Raw genomic sequence first — 19,669 nt, 5'->3', positions numbered from 1 at the left:
TTAGCCCTCAAATTGATGCTGTTTGATGAGAGTTGCTGGCTGCCATTAATATCAATTCCCTGTCTGGATTCCTTAAATCCTGCCTGAAAGCAGAACTGGGGGAGATGAGCAGCTCCCTCCGAATAACTCAGCTCTCTCCGAGCTGTGCTGGCAGTAATTACTGCCTTAAGTTCCCCTCTGTTTGTTCATCCTTACAGTAAATTAAGAAGGGAAGATTTGGGACTTGTCTACCACTGCAGCTTGATGGGCTTTGCAAATAGAGATGTGTCTTCAAAGAGTCATTTAGAGCAATTATTTGAGAGCAGTTCTTTGCTGATGGAGACAAAACACGCTATTAGAAGTTAAAAAAAAAAAAAAGAATGTAAGACCAGCACAGCAGTTATTTTCCTAATGTGCTCCAGTTTATGGCTTTTTAGTCTGGAATCGTGGAAACCCCCAGCTCCTTACAACTGTTTTTATATATTATCAGGGATTTGGAATTGCTCTGCTGCCAGGAAACCTCCTGGTGAAGGGCTGGGATATGATCCCAGACTATATTTACATGGATTTTTCTGACTGGAGTGGGCTGACTGGGAAAAAAAACAAAAACACAACTTAATTTTGATATTCTGGCGTGTCTTTTTATTCTTGGAAAGGCAACCCTCTGGCTTTTTAGGGAAAGTGTGTTGAGAGGCAGCTGCATCCTCCTCCTGGATCACAGGGACCTTGGGATGGGAGAGGTTTGGGGTCTGACACTGGAATTAATGTGAGCCCCCAAAAAAGGGATCAAGGATCTCGAGGGAATCTTTGCAAGAGACCACAGCAGTTTGGTTTTGTGTCAACTGAGATGGAAATACAAATTCTGGGTTGTGTCTGAGATGGAAATACAAATTTTGGGTTGTGTCTGAGATGGAAATACAAATTCTGGTTCGTGTCTGAGATGGAAATACAAATTCTGGTTCGTGTCTCAAATAGAAATACAAATTCTGGTTTGTGTCTGAGATGGATGTACAAATTTTGGGTTGTGTCTGAAATAGAAATACAAATTCTGGTTTGTGTCTGAGATGGAAATACAAATTCTGGTTTGTGTCTCAGATAGAAATACAAATTCTGGTTTGTGTCTCAGATAGAAATACAAATTCTGGTTTGTGTCTCAGATAGAAATACAAATTCTGGTTTGTGTCTGAGATGGATGTACAAATTTTGGGTTGTGTCTCAGATAGAAATACAAATTCTGCTTTGTGTCTGAGATGAAAATACAAATTCTGCTTTGTGTCTCTTCTCAGGGAAGTTGTCCACTCCTCTAATTTGCTTGTCCCCCAAGGTCAGCTCCTCTCAGACTCCCCAGACAATTCCCTGCTGCTCCATGGATGGGAAGTCACTGCTCTTTGGGGTTTGCACAAACCCACTGTGAATTCCTGAGCTTCCAGAGTCACTGAGCTGCTCTTTGCAAGCAATTCTAAAATGTTTTGTGGTGATTTATTGCCATTCCAAGGAGCCCTTCAGTCCATCTGTAGAGTCAGGAGTATCTGCAGCTTTCTGCAAGAGGCTGTTGACTCCATTTTTTGTGGTTTTCTGGGTCCAGACATGGTGAAAACTCACATTCTGCTTTAGCTTTTCCCATTCCCTGGCTGAATAGCTCTCAGTGAGCTCAGATTTCCCATTCTTGTGTCACCAAAACTGCAGGAAAAAATACAAAAACCCTCCAACAACATTGTAATGTTAGAGAGTCAAGGCATTACTTTATTTTCTGGCCAGGATGTACCACAGAAATCATCTCATCCACACATAGCCCGGCTGGGCACAGAGAATCATTCCATGACACATGATTTTACTAGATTTTTCAGATATTTTATACAGTAAAAATACATAGAAATGTATTGGGTCAGTGTTCATTGGGCCAGAGTTGAGCAAACCCCCAGTATTCAGTTTCCCATTGGATCTGAATCTTCTCACCTCTGATGCTAATTAGATTTTTCATTCTTCAATTTTCCTCTCAGTCCTTTCCTGCCCAGATGTCTTCACCCCTGCTGGAGGTGCTCTGGGGTAGATGTTTGTAGATAAACACTGATGTCTGCTGATGTTCTGCTGAGAGCTCTTCATCTTTGGGTTAATTTGTCTTTATCTTTTAACTTTATCTTTGGGTTAATTTATCTTTATCTTTGGGTTCCTCTCAGTCTGTTGATATGTTGAGTTCATCATTCCTCACCTGGTAGAACAAAGCCCTGGAAAGAAACCTAAAACTCCTTTTCTTGGGGTAAAGACAAACAGAACCCTTTGGCTAAAGTTATACAACATTTTTAACCTGTTTTATTTTCCAACAATTCCACCCAGCAGCACCCCCAGTCGCTCTCCATCCCTACTTCAGGGAAACCCTGCCCCACTGCAGCACCTTGCACTTACCCTTTTGAACTCCATCAAATTCCCAACTTCTCCAGCTGACAAAACCCCAAACCTTTAATCAGCAAATGCTCTGACACGAATTTAAACTCCAGATTTGGAAGGTGCCCTGCTGTAGCTGACACACATCCCCTCCCCTGAGCGCTGCACAGACGTGTTTTTCTTTCCAAAAACACCTGGATGGAGCACGGTGTGATGTTACAGGATGTTATTGGGGGCTATTAAAGACGGAGGAGTCATCAGTGGGATCAGAAAAAAGAGGCTGAGAAAAAGCCATCAGCTCTGTTGTTGATGAAACAATAGCAGATGAGGTACACAGAACGGCTCTATTGAGCGACAGCAATCGAAAAATGAACTGTATTATTTCTCCCTCACTCAGTTCTGGCAGTGATTGAGGCATTGCAGGGAAATAATAGGTTGCTTTCACAATGGGAGAAGTTTAACAAGTGCTAAATCATTCATTCCACATCAGGGATGTCGTCAGCCGATGCCTTGGCTGGTCCTGATTGCTGCACTTGACTTTCACACCCAATCTGCAGCCACGGGGCTCTGAACATCCCAGTCTGCCAGCAATGGGGCTCTGAACATCCCAGTGTGCAGCAATGGGGCTCTGAACATCCCAGTCTGCAGCCATGGGGCTCTGAACATCCCAGTGTGCAGCCATGGGGCTCTGAACATCCCAATCTGTCATCAATGGGGCTCTGAACATCCCAATGTGCAGCCATGGGGCTCTGAACATCCCAGTCTGCAGCCATGGGGCTCTGAACATCCCAGTGTGCAGCCATGGGGCTCTGAACGTCCCAGTGTGCAGCCATGGGGCTCTGAACATCCCAATCTGGAGCCACGGGGCTCTGAACATCCCAGTCTGCAGGGATGGGGCTCTGAACATCCCAGTCTGCCAGCAATGGGGCTCTGAACATCCCAATCTGCAGCCACAGGGCTCTGAACATCCCAGTCTGCAGCCATGGGGCTCTGAACATCCCAATCTGCCAGCCATGGGGCTCTGAACATCCCAGTGTGCAGGGATGGGGCTCTGAACATCCCAGTGTGCAGCCATGGGGCTCTGAACATCCCAGTCTGCAGCCATGGGGCTCTGAACATCCCAATCTGCAGCCATGGGGCTCTGAACATCCCAGTCTGCAGGGATGGGGCTCTGAACATCCCAGTCTGCCAGCAATGGGGCTCTGAACATCCCAGTGTGCAGCCACGGGGCTCTGAACATCCCAGTCTGCAGCCACGGGGCTCTGAACATCCCAGTGTGCAGCCATGGGGCTCTGAACATCCCAATGTGCAGCCATGGGGCTTTGAACATCCCAGTCTGCAGCAATGGGGCTCTGAACATCCCAGTCTGCAGCAATGGGGCTCTGAACATCCCAGTGTGCAGGGATGGGGCTCTGAACATCCCAGTGTGCAGGGATGGGGCTCTGAACATCCCAGTCTGCAGGGATGGGGCTCTGAACATCCCAGTCTGCAGCCATGGGGCTCTGAACATCCCAATGTGCAGCCATGGGGCTCTGAACATCCCAGAGTGCAGCCATGGGGCTCTGAACATCCCAATGTGCAGCCATGGGGCTCTGAACATCCCAATCTGCAGCCATGGGGCTCTGAACATCCCAGTGTGCAGCCATGGGGCTCTGAACATCCCAGTCTGCAGGGATGGGGCTCTGAACATCCCAGTCTGCCAGCAATGGGGCTCTGAACATCCCAGTCTGCAGCCATGGGGCTCTGAACATCCCAGTGTGCAGCCATGGGGCTCTGAACATCCCAATGTGCAGCCATGGGGCTCTGAACATCCCAGAGTGCAGCCATGGGGCTCTGAACATCCCAATCTGCAGCCATGGGGCTCTGAACATCCCGATCTGCAGCCATGGGGCTCTGAACATCCCAGTGTGCAGCCATGGGGCTCTGAACATCCCAGTCTGCCAGCAATGGGGCTCTGAACATCCCAGTGTGCAGCCATGGGGCTCTGAACATCCCAGTCTGCAGGGATGGGGCTCTGAACATCCCAGTCTGCAGGGATGGGGCTCTGAACATCCCAGTCTGCAGCCATGGGGCTCTGAACATCCCAGTCTGCCAGCAATGGGGCTCTGAACATCCCAGTCTGCCAGCAATGGGGCTCTGAACATCCCAGTCTGCAGCCATGGGGCTCTGAACATCCCAGTGTATAGCCATGGGGCTCTGAACATCCCAATCTGCCAGCAATGGGGCTCTGAACATCCCAGTGTGCAGGGATGGGGCTCTGAACATCCCAGTGTGCAGGGATGGGGCTCTGAACATCCCAATCTGCAGCCATGGGGAGTGGGATTGAAAGGTCAGGGCTTCAGGGTGAGGCTGAACATAAAGGTTTTCACACAGATCCCACTAGCACTCATCTGGTGTGGGATGTGTATTGCTTTGAAAACAAACCAGTGGAAGATCACAAGTCAAGATTAAAATTAATAGGAAAAAATTAAAAATAAGTGATATAATACAAGGAAAAGCACTGACAGAGTCCAATACAACCTGACACCCTGTTAGTCTGGATGGTGGTAACACTCCAGGTGAAGTAGTTAGGTTGAAGCAGTGATCCTGTGGAAGGTCTGGTCTCCAGCTGAAGGTCCAGTGGTAGCTCTTGTCCTCCAGGAACCCAGCATACAGAGCTACTTGTGCTATTCAAGAGCCCAGGTTATATCCAGGTGGGAATGCTTGGCTCCTCCCTCCTGGGTGGAGCATCTCCCAATAAATGAGATAATTCCACGAGTCATGCAGTAATTTCTTGATTTCTCATTAACAGTTATCAGGGGTGAGTCACAGCAGGAGATAACAACCAATGCCCCACAGCTGGTGGTAACAGATTACTAAATACATCTATATTGTAACCTAGGGCAGACACAAAGCCAGAGGATGGGGTTTGGAAGGGCAATATTCCCTGTGGAATATTTAGGATCGTGAGGATGTCTCAGTCTGTGTTCACCTGGGGTCCTTTTCACTGTAGGGTTTGTCTTCTCAGCTTCCCTGCTTGGCAGAACTTGATTTTTGGGCTTCCTGTGAGCTTGGTGTGAGCTTGGTTTGTTCATTCAGGGTCTGTCAGTTGTGTTCTCATGGTTCATCCCAAACCTGGGAGTGCCCTGGGTGTCCTCATCATCACTTGCTAAGGATCACAGAAATAGGGAATGGGACCTGAAAGCTCATCCAGTTCCAACCCCTGGACAGTTCCACCATCCCAGGTTGCTCCAAGCCCTGTCCAGCCTGGCCTTGGCCATCCCAGGGATCCAGGGGCAGCCACAGCTTCTCTGGGAATTCCATCCCAGCCAGGAATTCCTAATTCCCAAGATCCCATCCATCCCTGCCCTCTGGCAGTGGGAAGCCATTCCCTGTGTCCTGTCCCTCCATGCCTTGTCCCCAGTCCCTCTGCAGCTCTCCTGGAGCTCCTTCAGGCCCTGGCAGGAGCTCTGAGCTCTCCCTGGAGTTTTCTCTCCCAATTCTGAGTGTTTGCATCTCAGCTGCTGAGTTTGCTGGCACTTCATTTGGCACAGCTGATCTCTAAGGTGGATTCTGCCTGAAGATGGAGAAATTCATGACATTTGTGTGTTTGGAATTGGTCACTGTCCTGGTTTTTATGGATGGGAAAGCAAAGGTGTAGGAGAAACCATGAATAACCTGGCAGAGAGATGTAAAACTCTCATCTCCCTGTCCCCACTCCCTCCAAGGCTTCTCCAGCCTTGGAAAACAATCACAGCAATAAGAGAAATCATTGATTGGTTTATAGCCAATCAGTCCAGGAGGTGACCTTTATATTTAACTTGTAACCAAAAACATTCTCTGCTCTCTGGCCTTTGCATCTTATCTTCTCATGCAGTTTCAGAAACAAATTTTCCTTTGGAATGTGACTGTTAAACATGGGGAATGGGATGGATTGGAACTGCTTTACCTTCTGTCCATGTGGTGATGTCCAAAGTCCTCAAGACAGGACAAGGCTGTTGCTCTAAGGGCAGCAGTAAGAAGGGAAAAATGAGTGAGGATAGCCTTGATATCATCTTTCTGTTGGAAAAACCACTTTTTTCCCCATTCCTTCTGCTCTGCTCATCAGGCAGAAGCTCTGCCTGCCTCCAGAAAACCCTCTTAAAAACAGAAATGTGTGTCAGTAGAGCAGGAAGAGTGGTGACACAGCTGTCCCAGATGTGCACTGCCACATTTCAGCCCAGCCCATCCCAACATGGGCTAAAAACAGCTCGAGGTGATCCCATCCCCAACCCCATCAGCTGCTTTCACTTCCCTTCCAGCTGGATTCACCCAAAACCCTGCAGATGAAGGACCTGAGTTGTGAAGAGTTCATTAATTACTCGAGGCTTGAGTCTTAATCACCAGCAGCCTCATTTAGCCCATTAGGAGCAGCAAATATCCGAGTCTGGGTGAGCAGCCCTCTTCAGGCTTCACTTCTGGTTTGAAATTTTGCCAATTAGTTAAAAAAAAAACCAAACAAAACCCAATCATCTGTGGTGTATTTGTCTGGAAGTGAGAACTGATAGTTCCCTCTTGGAACAGAAGTTTCTTCTTCCTTGCTGGCTGTGGACCCCTGAAGGGAATAGATGAAATTGTTAAAAACATTTTCTCCTTTTTTTTTGTGTGTGGGTTTTTTTTTTTTTCCTCTCATTTATTTCCTCTTGCTTTGTGATTTGTTCACTGTGTACAAATCGATATAATCACTCTTTGCTTCTGATTTAACATTTTTTTTTTCTGCTCTGAATGCAGGAATTGAGTTATCTCAGAGAAAATGCCTCGCTCTGGGTAATTTGGAAGCTTGTTGTTAATATTTAGCAATTTGGGCAATTTGTCCTGAGTTGCTTTATCCTCTATTCACTGATCTCACTCAGTGCCTCTCCCTGAGTCTTTGTGCACCTCAATAATTCTGTGCAAAGCCTCTTCCCCAGGATTTTCACTCAGCCAGGGTGGGAAGTGAGACTTTGCCCATCAGGGAATATCCTGAGCTGGAAATGATCCACAAAGATCCTCAAGTCCAACTCCTGCCCTGCCCAGGACACCCCAAGAGCTGTCTGTAGGTCTCAGAGCAAAAACCCATCAACATTGAGGCCCAAATTTGGCAAATCTGAGCCCAGATTGCTCAGATTTAAGGCAGTTGAGGGAAGCAGAGACTCAACAGTGAGATAGAAAAGACAAAGCTGTCAGCTGAGCACCAGCAGCAAAAAATGGGATAACCTTTGGTTTCCTGTCCCACCAGATACAGTGCAGTGAGACAATCTCATCAGCTGGAAATGATCCACAAAGATCCTCAAGTCCAACTCCTGCCCTGCCCAGGACACCCCAAGAGCTGTCTGTAGGTCTCAGAGCAAAAACCCATCAACATTGGGGCCCAAATTTGGCAAATCTGAGCCCAGATTGCTCCGATTTGAGGGAATTGAGGGAAGCAGAGACTCAATAGTTAGAGAGAAAAGACAAATCCAAGCTTTTAGCTGAACACCAGCAGCAAAAAATGGGATAACCTTTGGTTTCTTATCCCACCAGATACAGTGCAGTGAGACAACTTCATCAGCTGGAAATTATTCACAAAGATCCTCAAGTCCAACTCCTGCCCTGCCCAGGACACCCCAAGAGGTATCTGTAGGTCTCAGAGCAAAAATCCATCAACTTTGGGGCCCAAATTTGGCAAATCTGAGCCCAGATTGCTCAGATTTGAGGGAAGCAGAGACACAACAGTTAGAAAAGACAAAGCCAAGCTGTCAGCTGAACACCAGCAGCAAAAAATGGGACAACCTTTGGTTTCCTGTCCCACCAGATACAGTGCAGTGAGACAATCTCATCAGCTGGAAATGATCCACAAAGATCCTCAAGTCCAACTCCTGCCCTGCCCAGGACACCCCAAGAGCTGTCTGTAGGTCCCAAAGCAAAAATCCATCAACTTTAGGACCCAAATTTGGCAATCTGAGCCCAGATTGCTCCGATTTGAGGGAATTGAGGGAAGCAGAGACTCAATAGTTAGAGAGAAAAGACAAATCCAAGCTTTTAGCTGAACACCAGCAGCAAAAAATGGGATAACCTTTGGTTTCTTATCCCACCAGATACAGTGCAGTGAGACAACTTCATCAGCTGGAAATTATTCACAAAGATCCTCAAGTCCAACTCCTGCCCTGCCCAGGACACCCCAAGAGGTATCTGTAGGTCTCAGAGCAAAAATCCATCAACTTTGGGGCCCAAATTTGGCAAATCTGAGCCCAGATTGCTCAGATTTGAGGGAAGCAGAGACACAACAGTTAGAAAAGACAAAGCCAAGCTGTCAGCTGAACACCAGCAGCAAAAAATGGGACAACCTTTGGTTTCCTGTCCCACCAGATACAGTGCAGTGAGACAATCTCATCAGCTGGAAATGATCCACAAAGATCCTCAAGTCCAACTCCTGCCCTGCCCAGGACACCCCAAGAGCTGTCTGTAGGTCTCAGAGCAAAAACCCATCAACATTGGGGCCCAAATTTGGCAAATCTGAGCCCAGATTGCTCCGATTTGAGGGAATTGAGGGAAGCAGAGACTCAATAGTTAGAGAGAAAAGACAAATCCAAGCTTTTAGCTGAACACCAGCAGCAAAAAATGGGATAACCTTTGGTTTCTTATCCCACCAGATACAGTGCAGTGAGACAATCTCATCAGCTGGAAATGATCCACAAAGATCCTCAAGTCCAACTCCTGCCCTGCCCAGCACACCCCAAGAGCTGTCTGTAGGTCCCAAAGCAAAAATCCATCAACATTGGGGCCCAAATTCGGCAAATCTGAGCCCAGATTGCTCAGATTTGGGGGAATTGAGGGAAGCAGAGACACAACAGTTAGAAAAGACAAATCCAAGCTTTTAGCTGAACACCAGCAGCAAAAAATGGGATAACCTTTGGTTTCTTATCCCACCAGATACAGTGCAGTGAGACAATCTCATCAGCTGGAAATGATCCACAAAGATCCTCAAGTCCAACTCCTGCCCTGCCCAGCACACCCCAAGAGCTGTCTGTAGGTCCCAAAGCAAAAATCCATCAACATTGGGGCCCAAATTCGGCAAATCTGAGCCCAGATTGCTCAGATTTGGGGGAATTGAGGGAAGCAGAGACACAACAGTTAGAAAAGACAAATCCAAGCTTTTAGCTGAACACCAGCAGCAAAAAATGGGATAACCTTTGGTTTCTTATCCCACCAGATACAGTGCAGTGAGACAATCTCATCAGCTGGAAATGATCCACAAAGATCCTCAAGTCCAACTCCTGCCCTGCCCAGGACACCCCAAGAGCTGTCTGTAGGTCTCAGAGCAAAAATCCATCAACATTGGGGCCCAAATTCGGCAAATCTGAGCCCAGATTGCTCAGATTTGGGGGAATTGAGGGAAGCAGAGACACAACAGTTAGAAAAGACAAATCCAAGCTTTTAGCTGAACACCAGCAGCAAAAAATGGGACAACCTTTGGTTTCCTATCCCACCAGATACAGTGCAATGAGACAATCTGAAGGAGAAAAATGATGGAATTTTCCATGATTTATTATGTGGAGATCTCCTGCCTCATTTGTTGGGAGTCAATATTTTGCTCACTTGCCACGGAAACCTCACAGAACACGAACATTCAATTCTGGAGCATTTTCCATTGGCATTTCTTTAATAAACTCATAATTTATGTGCTGTGTTTTACATCCCTCTGTGCCCCCAGAGTTTGTGTTCCCAGCCAGCTCTGAAGAAATGAGCTGTGCAGTTGTTACTCTCCTTGATTAAGTCAATAAATCCATTTGTCTCGTTAGGTGAGGAGCTCCATGTTGTACAATCCCAGATTTTTGCTTTTTTTTGGGGGGGAAAAGCAACAGCCAAGGCAATGATGGATGATCAGAGAGGCAGAGCTGCCCAGGCAGGGTCTGAGTTCAGCCATCCTGTGGAATTGGGCTGATGAGCTGGAATTCTGTCATTGCTCTGAATGCGTCAAAAAACCCCAAAATTTTGTTATTTTTGATGACAGAATTTAACGTTTAGGGTGTTGGTTTTTTGGTTTTTTTTGGTTTTTTTGGTTTTTTTTTTTTTTCCTAAAGTATCATCACTGGGAAAGCTATTAGATGATTCAAATGCTGTTTTTCCTAAGGATCAGCAGATTTCTCCTTCATCCCCAAAAATCACATTCCTGTGTTTCACACAGGCTGTTGTTTTGCACCCTGATGAGGAGAAACATCCTCACTTGGAGCCATTTTCACCTTGCAATTTGCTGTTTCACTCTGCTCGTCACACTTTTACAACATCACCAAGGCCAGGCTTTTCATTTTTATTTTTATTTTCATTTTTATTTTCATTTTCACCTGCTGCGATTCTCAAATTACACCTCAAAGGGCTCCTTGTCAAGGCTGGTGGTTCCAAATTTAATCGAGTTTCATAAAAACACTGTTTGTCTATTAACTTTCTTCCTGATCATGAAAAAAGCTGCTTGGCTCCCTCAGGAGAAGTGTGAAATCATATTAAAATCCAACTTCTATTAAGGTCTCTGTCACTGCCAGTTCCTATTCCAGGCTTGTCTGTAGGGTTGCTTTGAAATCAGTGATTTTTATTTGTTAATTATTGTTATTTCTCCCATTTTGAACATTGCCAAACTCAAAAAAGATTGGCAGGAACAGCAAGGACCAAACTCCTGCTCTTTATCTTCTGTCTTTCTGAGCATTCTGATGTTCCAACTCACACAAAACCAGCCCAGGGAATCCTGGTTGCATCGTGACAGTGAAAAAAAAACCCTGCTTTGGGCTGTTTCCTGTGATTATTTGACACGAGGCAGCGCTGACACTTCCAAACAGGCAGAATTTCTGAACACAAACATCCTCAAAAAAAACTCCTCACTTTTTTTCGGTGATTTTTTCAGCGAGGGATTTTTTAAGCGAGGGATTTTTTCAGTGAGTGATTTTTTCAGTGAGTGATTTTTTCAGTGAGTGATTTTTTTCAGTGAGTGATTTTTTTCAGTGAGTGATTTTTTCAGCGAGTGATGTTTTTCAGTGATTTTTTCAGCGAGTGATTTTTTTCAGTGAGTGATGTTTTTCAGTGATTTTTTCAGCGAGGGATGTTTTCCAGTGATTTTTTAAGCGAGGGATTTTTTCAGCGAGGGATTTTTTTCAGTGATTTTTTTCAGTGAGTGATTTTTTTCAGTGATTTTTTCAGTCAGTGATTTTTTCAGCAAGTGATTTTTACAGTGAGTGATTTTTTTCAGTGATTTTTTTCAGTGAGTGATTTTTTCAGTGAGTGATTTTTTTCAGCGAGTGATTTTTTCAGTGAGTGATTTTTTTCAGCGAGTGATTTTTTCAGTGAGTGAGTGATTTTTTCAGCGAGTGATTTTTTCAGTGAGTGAGTGATTTTTTCAGCGAGTGATTTTTTCAGTGAGTGAGTGATTTTTTCAGCGAGTGATTTTTTGCAGTGATTTTTTAAGTGAGTGAGTGATTTTTTTCAGCAAGTGATTTTTTCAGTGAGTGATTTTTTCAATGATTTTTTCAGCATCTTTCAGTGCTTTCCAGTGTAAACTCCCAAATCCCTCCTGAATTAGAGTTTTCTCAGACCTGTCATATTTTGGGCTGCTGTGCCCAAAATTGCTGTTGCAATTGCTGATTCAGGGAGCAATAAACCCACAGGACTTTGGATTGGCATCTCAGAAAACGAAGCAGCACGGGAGGAAGGGATGTCACCTTGCCACCAGGAGCTCCTGGCAAACCCCCATCGCCTTTTGGGGACATTTGGAGTCTGCAGAGACAATCCATCTTCCTTCCCGTTGGAACTGCTGCGCTGAAATCCCGTCGTGAGGCGATAAAAAGGGGAATATTCTCATTTCAGTGGGAGTTTTTTCGCATCAGATCACCTTTTTCGAGCTCTCTTGGAATGCTGTGTGCTCGTTGCACAGTCACCACTTGAACCAGCGGTGGGTGGCACAGCGACAGCTGCTGAATTGAGATAATTCAATGTTTTCTGATGAGCAAAACTACCAAAGCCAGAGGTGAAAAAGCGTTTTAGATTATCCTGGTGCAATATCTCTGTTTGTTGTGAGCGTTGGGGTGATGAATCAGCTCTTCAGCCTCAGTGGGGACCCAGCAGGGCACAGACAGATGAAAAGAGGATGAAATGTGGCTAAAGTGGGCAAACGAGGGGTGAGAGAATAGGAGGATAATTACTCCTATTTTATGGCTGGGGAATGAACACGCAGGGAGATCAAGGGATTGATCAAAGAATCGTTAAGGTTGGAAAGGTCTGAGAACATCCCTGTGTCACTGAAACTGCGGGAAAAACAAAAACCCTCCAACAACATTTTAATGTTAGAGAGTCAAGGCATTACTTTATTATCTGGCCAGGATGTTGTTCTGGCCAGGATGTACCACAGAAATCATCTCATCCACACACAGCCTGGCTGTGCAGAGAGAATCATTCCATGATACATGATTTTACTAGATTTTTCAGGTATTTTATACAGTAAAAATACATAGAAATGTATTTGGTCAGTGTTCATTGGGCCAGAGTTGAGCAAACCACCAGTATTCAGTTTCCCATTGGATCTGAATCTCCTCACCTCTGATGTTAATTAGATTTTTCATTCTTCAGTTTTCCTCTCAGTCCTTTCCTGACCAGATGTCTTCACCCCTGCTGGAGGTGCTCTGGGGTAGCTGTTTGTAGATAAACACTGATGTCTGCTGATGTTCTGCTGAGAGCTCTTGAGCTTTGGGTTAATTTATCTTTATCTTTTACCTTTATCTTTTGGGTTACTCTCCATCTGTTCATATGTTGAGTTCATCAGACCTCACCTGGTGGAACAATGCCCTGGAAAGAAACCTAAAATTCCTTTTCTTGGGGTGAAGACAAACAGAATCCTTTGACTAAAGTTATATAAAATTGTTTACCTGATATATCTTCTAATAATCCAACAAACAGCTGGAGCAGCTTCAGTTCTCTAATTCCTTGGATTTTTAGGGATGGAAGCAGCGCTGAACCAAAATTCCTGTTGTGTCCCTAAAATCTGATCCCATCCACCAACTCAAAAAATACTTTTCCTTCCATTTCTCATCCATCCTGTGCAGCTTTGCTGGTGTGTTTGGAGGCAGCAATTGAACATATTTTGGGAAAAAAAAAAAGAATTTCAAAAGGGAAGAAAGCTCCATTGTTAAAGCTGCATTTAAGTCGTTATCTGTTCTTATTGCTGCTACTTCATCTTTTAAGAAGTCTCTCCAATTTGGGCTTTCAGGGATAACAAACCTGGAGTGGGAAGCAGAGGTGGTGGCTGCTGGGCTATTCAACATCTGGGCACGGGGAAATAAAGAGAAAGGGGGAAAATCTATCAACTATCAAAATGTTGTTGGCTTTTCATTTCCAGATCAATGAAGGATCTCTCAGCGCATCACAATGCGAAATGGTGCATAATATCACAGCCCTAAATTGGCCCAAATTGTTGCATTTTTAAGCCAAGGCAGCTTTGTTTAAATAATGGCTTTGCCATGGAGATTTGTCTCATTGATTGGATACTTCGGAGTGGCAGAGCAGGAGAAATGAATTTGTGTCAGGCTGAATTACAGCCTTCCATATATTATTTAAGCTTTGCTCTTTACCTCTCCCTCTGTCAATCATCATTTCCTTGCAGATTGCTCTATTTTTAATATTTCTCAAAGTTGAAGGTTACTTTCTTCCCCAGCAGCAGCTTTAAAGCAAATGTTATTTTAGTGATGATTTTAATAGTAATTAATAATTAAGGTATTTATCAGTGCCTCTGCTGCAGGGCTGGAGCTGCTCTGGAGGCAGGCTGGGAGAGCTGGGAATGTTGCCCTGGAGAAGGGAAGGATGCAGGGAGAGCTCAGAGCTCCTGCCAGGGCCTGAAGGAGCTCCAGGAGAGCTGCAGAGGGACTGGGGACAAGGCATGGAGGGACAGGACACAGGGAATGGCTTCCCAGTGCCAGAGGGCAGGGATGGATGGGATCTTGGGAATTAGGAATTCCTGGCTGGGATGGAATTCCCAGAGAAGCTGTGGCTGCCCCTGGATCCCTGGGATGGCCAAGGCCAGTCCTGGAACACCCTGGGACAGTGAAAGGTATCATTTGGAACTGAATGTTCTTTAATGTCCCTTCCAACCCAAACCATTCCATGATTCTGTTATTTATGGGAACAAGTTGTTTCTCCTCTTTGCATTTATCCATCCACTGCTTTTCTGTCCAAACCCCTGGATTTGGTCAACCTGCTGCTCCCTTTGCTGTAGGATTACAAGAGGAGGAAGGAAATCTCACACAGCGGGACTGGAAATGGAAATAAAGAGTTAGATGTACCAGAGCTGGGAATGGAGGCTCCTCATTCAGCTTCCCTCCCCTCCCACTGCTCATGGAGATCTTCTCCTGTTCTTATTTCCATGATTTTAGGAGGTCCCCAAACTGCCCCCTGCTGAAGTCCTGTGAAAATCCCACATTCCTTGTTCATCATCATCAGGAATGAGCCACAGCAAAAGTCAATACTTATCACTTTTTCATCAAACCTTTCAACATCCCATTAAAAATGGATTGTTTGAGATTCCAGAAGGGAAGGCACAGCAGCCAGGGCAAAGCTTCAGGAAATCTTTAGCTAACAGTTTACAGCCCTGAGTGCCAGGAGAAGCAATTCCTTCCTTTTTTTTTGCAGGAAAATCTTCAGCCCCAGGTTTGTTCCCAAAATCTGTACTTACATGAGAGAGGATGGAGCAAAAGAGATTAATTCCTTTTATCTTTTCCTCTGGTTGCAAAGATTTCTTCCCAATTAATTTCCAAGAACCAGGGCAGGTGAGAAGCCCTGAGATGCTCTCGTTGTGCTGTTCACCTCCTGGGTTTTGGGAAAGGAGGGAATGTAGAGAAACTGCATTTTTATTGTGGAGCTGCTGTTTAAATAGCCAAGAGTGCTGCAGGTGTAGCCTGAGGAGAAGAAATTCCAGGTGGGAAGGGAAGAATTTGCTGCTGGGCAAGTGAAGGCAGAAGCATTCTGGTGATAGATATCTAGTGATAAATAATCCATGGTCTGGATGGATTAATTAATTGAAAGGTGCATTCAGGGCAGACAGAGCCTGCTGGAGATGCTACACCCAAAATGGACAGTGAGTCATGAAATCTTCACATTTCATAAATTCTGTCCATTAATATATTGAGATTTAATCCCCCAATTACACTTTCAGGTGATGATGTTAATTACCCCAAGTTTGCTACTCTAATTCACTATTATTTCCATATTTTGGGGCTCTGAGGTAGCAAAGTGTCCCCAGATTTTCCAACTGAGAGGAATTCTTTCATCTAAAAAACTGAGAACAGAGGTTTTTAGCACTTTATACTGAGTGCAGAGCTACATGCCAAATAACAGATACATGAAAAATAGAAGCTAAAAATTCTTTATATGGAGCCTTGCAAGTCAGGATTAAAATTTAACAGGAAAAATTTAAAATAAGTGAAATAATAAAAGGAAAAGAAGTCAGACACAACCTGACACCCTGTTAGGGTGGTGGTAGCAGTTCAGGTGAAGTATTTTAGTTGAAGCAGTGATCCTGTGAAGGTCTGGTTTCCACCTGAAGGTCCAGTGGTAGTTTTTATCCTCTGGGAATTCAGTAAACAGGGCTGACTAGGTAGTTCCAAGGTGATATCCAGGTTATATCCAGGTGGGAATGCTTGGCTCCTCCCTCCTGGGTGGAGCATCTCACAATAAATGAGATAATTCCACAAGTCATGCAGTAATTTCTTGATTTCTCATTAACAGTTATCAGGGGTGAGTCACAGCAGGAGATAACAGCTAATGCCCCACAGCTGGTGGTGATAGAATACTAAATACATCTATATTGTAACCTCAGACAACACTAAAATTACAGATTCACAAAAATTGTAGAAGGTAAAAATCCTAAAGCGTCATCCTCACCCATCATGGCACAACTGCTGCTTCTCTCCAGGGGCTGTTCATCCCTTAAATCTCTCTCTGTTACAGAAAATCACTCCCTCTGCACCCTAAACCCCTGTCTCTGATATTTGGGAATAGTTGGGTATTAATGATGCTCTCTGGCAATTAGAAATGTTGGCACAATTGTTGGAGCAGCCTGGGACAGTGGAAGGTGTCCCTGCTCATGGCAGGGGTTTGGAATGAGGTGTTCATTGAGGTCCCTTCCAACCAAACCAGCCTGGGATTCATTCCATGAAAATTTCACTCTTTTGGAAAACTTTTATGAAAATTTTTTATGATTTTTTTTTTTGGTGAAAATTCCCCTTTTTTTTGGAATTTTTAAATGAAAATTTGTACGAAAATTCACTTTTTTAAACTAAAACAGCCTCTGAGCAAGGCCAGTGTGGGAGCAGTGCCTGAATTCCACTCTCAGGGTGCTTTTTCCTGGTTTTGTCACCCTGCAGTTGTGTTTTCCCAGCTGGCACAGTTTACAAAGCTCTGCAGGGAATTGTGGAACAACCACAGAACTTCATTTCCCAACACTTTGCAGAGGGTGAAATGGTTTATATTGAGCTGGGGTGTAAATGGGGATTTTTTGCAGGCAAAAAGCCTTAAATTAGCTTAGTCCAATTGCCTCGTCCAACTCCACTAAAAATGCAAGAAAAAAACTGGAATTCAATTAAATTTTAGTTTGGTTTCATCACCAGAAAGACCACATTGATATTTTGTGAAACAGAGAGAAAAACTCTCCTTGGAAGAATTTTCTTCACCTTCAAAGTGTGGTTTATTGGGAAACTTTATTACTTAAAATTCAATGAAAAAAAATATTTTATTTATAATTTATTACTGAATTCAGTGAAAAACTCTAAGTGCTGACAGCTCATTCTATTCTATTCTATTCTATTCTATTCTAATTCCACCCTCTGTGTTTAATATCTCTGAACAAACATGAATAGATGATTGCAATTGGTAATTAGCTCTACAGACATTATTTAACCATCTCACTACACCTGCTGATTTCTCCTCCTGGTCAAACAGCTGAGAATAATGCAGTGAAATTATTTTAATATTTTATTTTTCATTGTCTTTATATCATTAATGTTTGCTCAGCTGGAAAAGCGGTTTAGTTGAGCTGCACCATACCTGATCACTGCACCTCTTGCGTTCGAAAAATCATTTTTATTTTTAAGTAAAATAAAAATATTTTATTTAAAAGTTATTTTAAATTTATTTAAAAAATAACTTTTATTTTTAAACGCTAAGAATTCATATGTGGTTTTTTTTCTTTAAAAAAATCCTGATTAGCTGGAGCAGAGCAGCGATGAAGAGAGTGATATCTGCAAACTCAGGGGTTCTTCTGCACTATTTATGCTTCTTATCATATCTGAAACAACCTCAGGAATCAATTCCTGCCATCCCTACCCACGTCAAAGCTCTCTTATCACCAGGAGCCTCCTGGAAGTTGTTCTTGTCTGTTTGAAAGCAGATGGATCTGAGGATTGGGATACAATTCCTGATTTTCTGTTACACTTGCAGGTGCTGCTGTAGAATGAAGTGTTTTTTGGTTTTTTTTTGTAGTGAAGAAGGGTGATAAAAATTACTCATTAAATTGTTCCAGTCAAAGCAGCTTTTTCTAAATTTTTTTTTGGTGATAAGGGCAGGGCTCAGTGAGATGGGCATTGAACACCTGGAAATAAGAGAGGTTTGGTTTTGGTTCAGTGGTTGGAGTTGAGAGAGTCGAAAAATCAATTGGATCCGGGGGGGGGAAAGAAAAAAAGCATCAGAAAAAACAAAACCAAACCAAATCCACAACAATTCATTTGGTCAGAATTGCAGGAGAGAGTCCAGAGGAATCCCTGGAGCTGCTCTGGAGGCAGGCTGGGAGAGCTGGGAATGTTCCCTGGAGAAGGGAAGGATGCAGGGAGAGCTCAGAGCTCCTGCCAGGGCCTGAAGGAGCTCCAGGAGAGCTGCAGAGGGTCTGGGGACAAGGCATGGAGGGACAGGACACAGGGAATGGCTTCCCAGTGCCAGAGGGCAGGGATGGATGGGATCTTGGGAATTAGGAATTCCTGGCTGGGATGGAATTCCCAGAGAATTCCTGGATTCCCCTGGATCCCTGGGATGGCCAAGGCCAGGCTGGACACTGGGACAGTGAAGGTGTCCCTGCCATGGCTGGGGTGACACTGGATGATTTTAAGGTCCTTTCCAACCCAAACCATTCTGGGATTTTGTGAAAAAAGCCAATTTTGAGGTTTCAAGACATGCAGAAGGATTGGAGAGATGATGAATTGGGTTTGGCTCCTTATGGAGAGAATTGCAAAGTGTGATTTCAATTCCAATGCAGTGAATTCATTCAACTGCTGAGTCAGGGTGGGACAAACAGGGGACAGAGGGACTTGGGGACAAGGCATGGAGGGACAGGACACAGGGAATGGCTTCCCACTGCCAGAGGGCAGGGATGGATGGGATCTTGGGAATTAGGAATTCCTGGCTGGGATGGAAATCCCAGAGAATTCCTGGATTCCCCTGGATCCCTGGGATGGCCAAGGCCAGTCCTGGAACAACCTGGGACAGTGGAAGATGTCATTTGGAACTGGATGATCTTTGAGGTTCTTTCCCACCCAAACCATTCCATGTTTTTAAGAATATGGAATGAAATCCAATGACTTACAATAAAACACTCATTTTTCTGGACAAGGAAGTTGCTCCCAAGCACAGAGTTCCAGCTGCTGCTCACTCTGGCAGACACCAATGTGGCTTTTCTTCTTTTTCTTCTTTCCTCCTTTCTTTTTTCCCCCAAATCACAAATGTTCATAAGGATTTTTGGGTCACTGAATTGCATTTTGTTTTTCTCTGGCTGCTGTTCTTATCCCAGCAGCACAAGACTGGAGGAGTTCAGTCAATTCTTGTGCATTCACTGGAGGCAATCAATACAAAAAAACCGACAAAGACGTCCTGGTAATTAGGCCCAAGCTGCTGCTTATGATTTTTCAATAATTACTTCAGCTTCCTGTTTCTCCAGCATCTCCAGAAAATGGGGGCTGATTGAAGGAGGGGATTTTGCTCCACTCAGGACATGTCAGAATTCCACAAAACCGGGTGGGAAACCAAATCAGTGCTTTTTGTTTTCAGCACGTGAAGAGCTTCCCAGGGAGCTAAGAATGGGGTTGATTTTTCTGTGGTGCCAAGGAGCAGCTGTGCCATTCTCTCTTTACCTGTTTGGCCCCAAAAATCAGCTTTTCTGGCAGCAGAAAAGGGTTTGGATGTCTGGGGAGATCTCTGGGGAGATGAAGAAAAGACAAGGAGTTTTGAGGGATGTGCTGCTTGTTTCTCCTTGGCTTTGTCTCATCCATGGATTTTTGAAACCAATTGTTTCCTGCTTAGTCTGAGATCCAGAAGG

At 44.5% G+C, this 19,669-nt stretch overlaps 1 protein-coding gene across 3 annotated transcripts in view; it reads left to right on the top strand.

Annotated features, from left to right (window-relative positions):
- Positions 1-19,669, top strand: part of EXOC4 (exocyst complex component 4) — a 318,206-nt gene that overhangs the window by 171,288 nt on the left and 127,249 nt on the right. The gene's annotated exons all lie outside the window — the stretch shown is intronic.

This window comes from Lichenostomus cassidix, chromosome 1Aa, assembly GCF_008360975.1.
Source record: "Lichenostomus cassidix isolate B80296 chromosome 1Aa, HeHo_3.0, whole genome shotgun sequence".
NCBI lineage: Eukaryota > Metazoa > Chordata > Aves > Passeriformes > Meliphagidae > Lichenostomus > Lichenostomus cassidix.
Note: the sequence above shows the minus strand (reverse complement) of the source record. Positions and strands in the feature narration are given on the sequence as shown.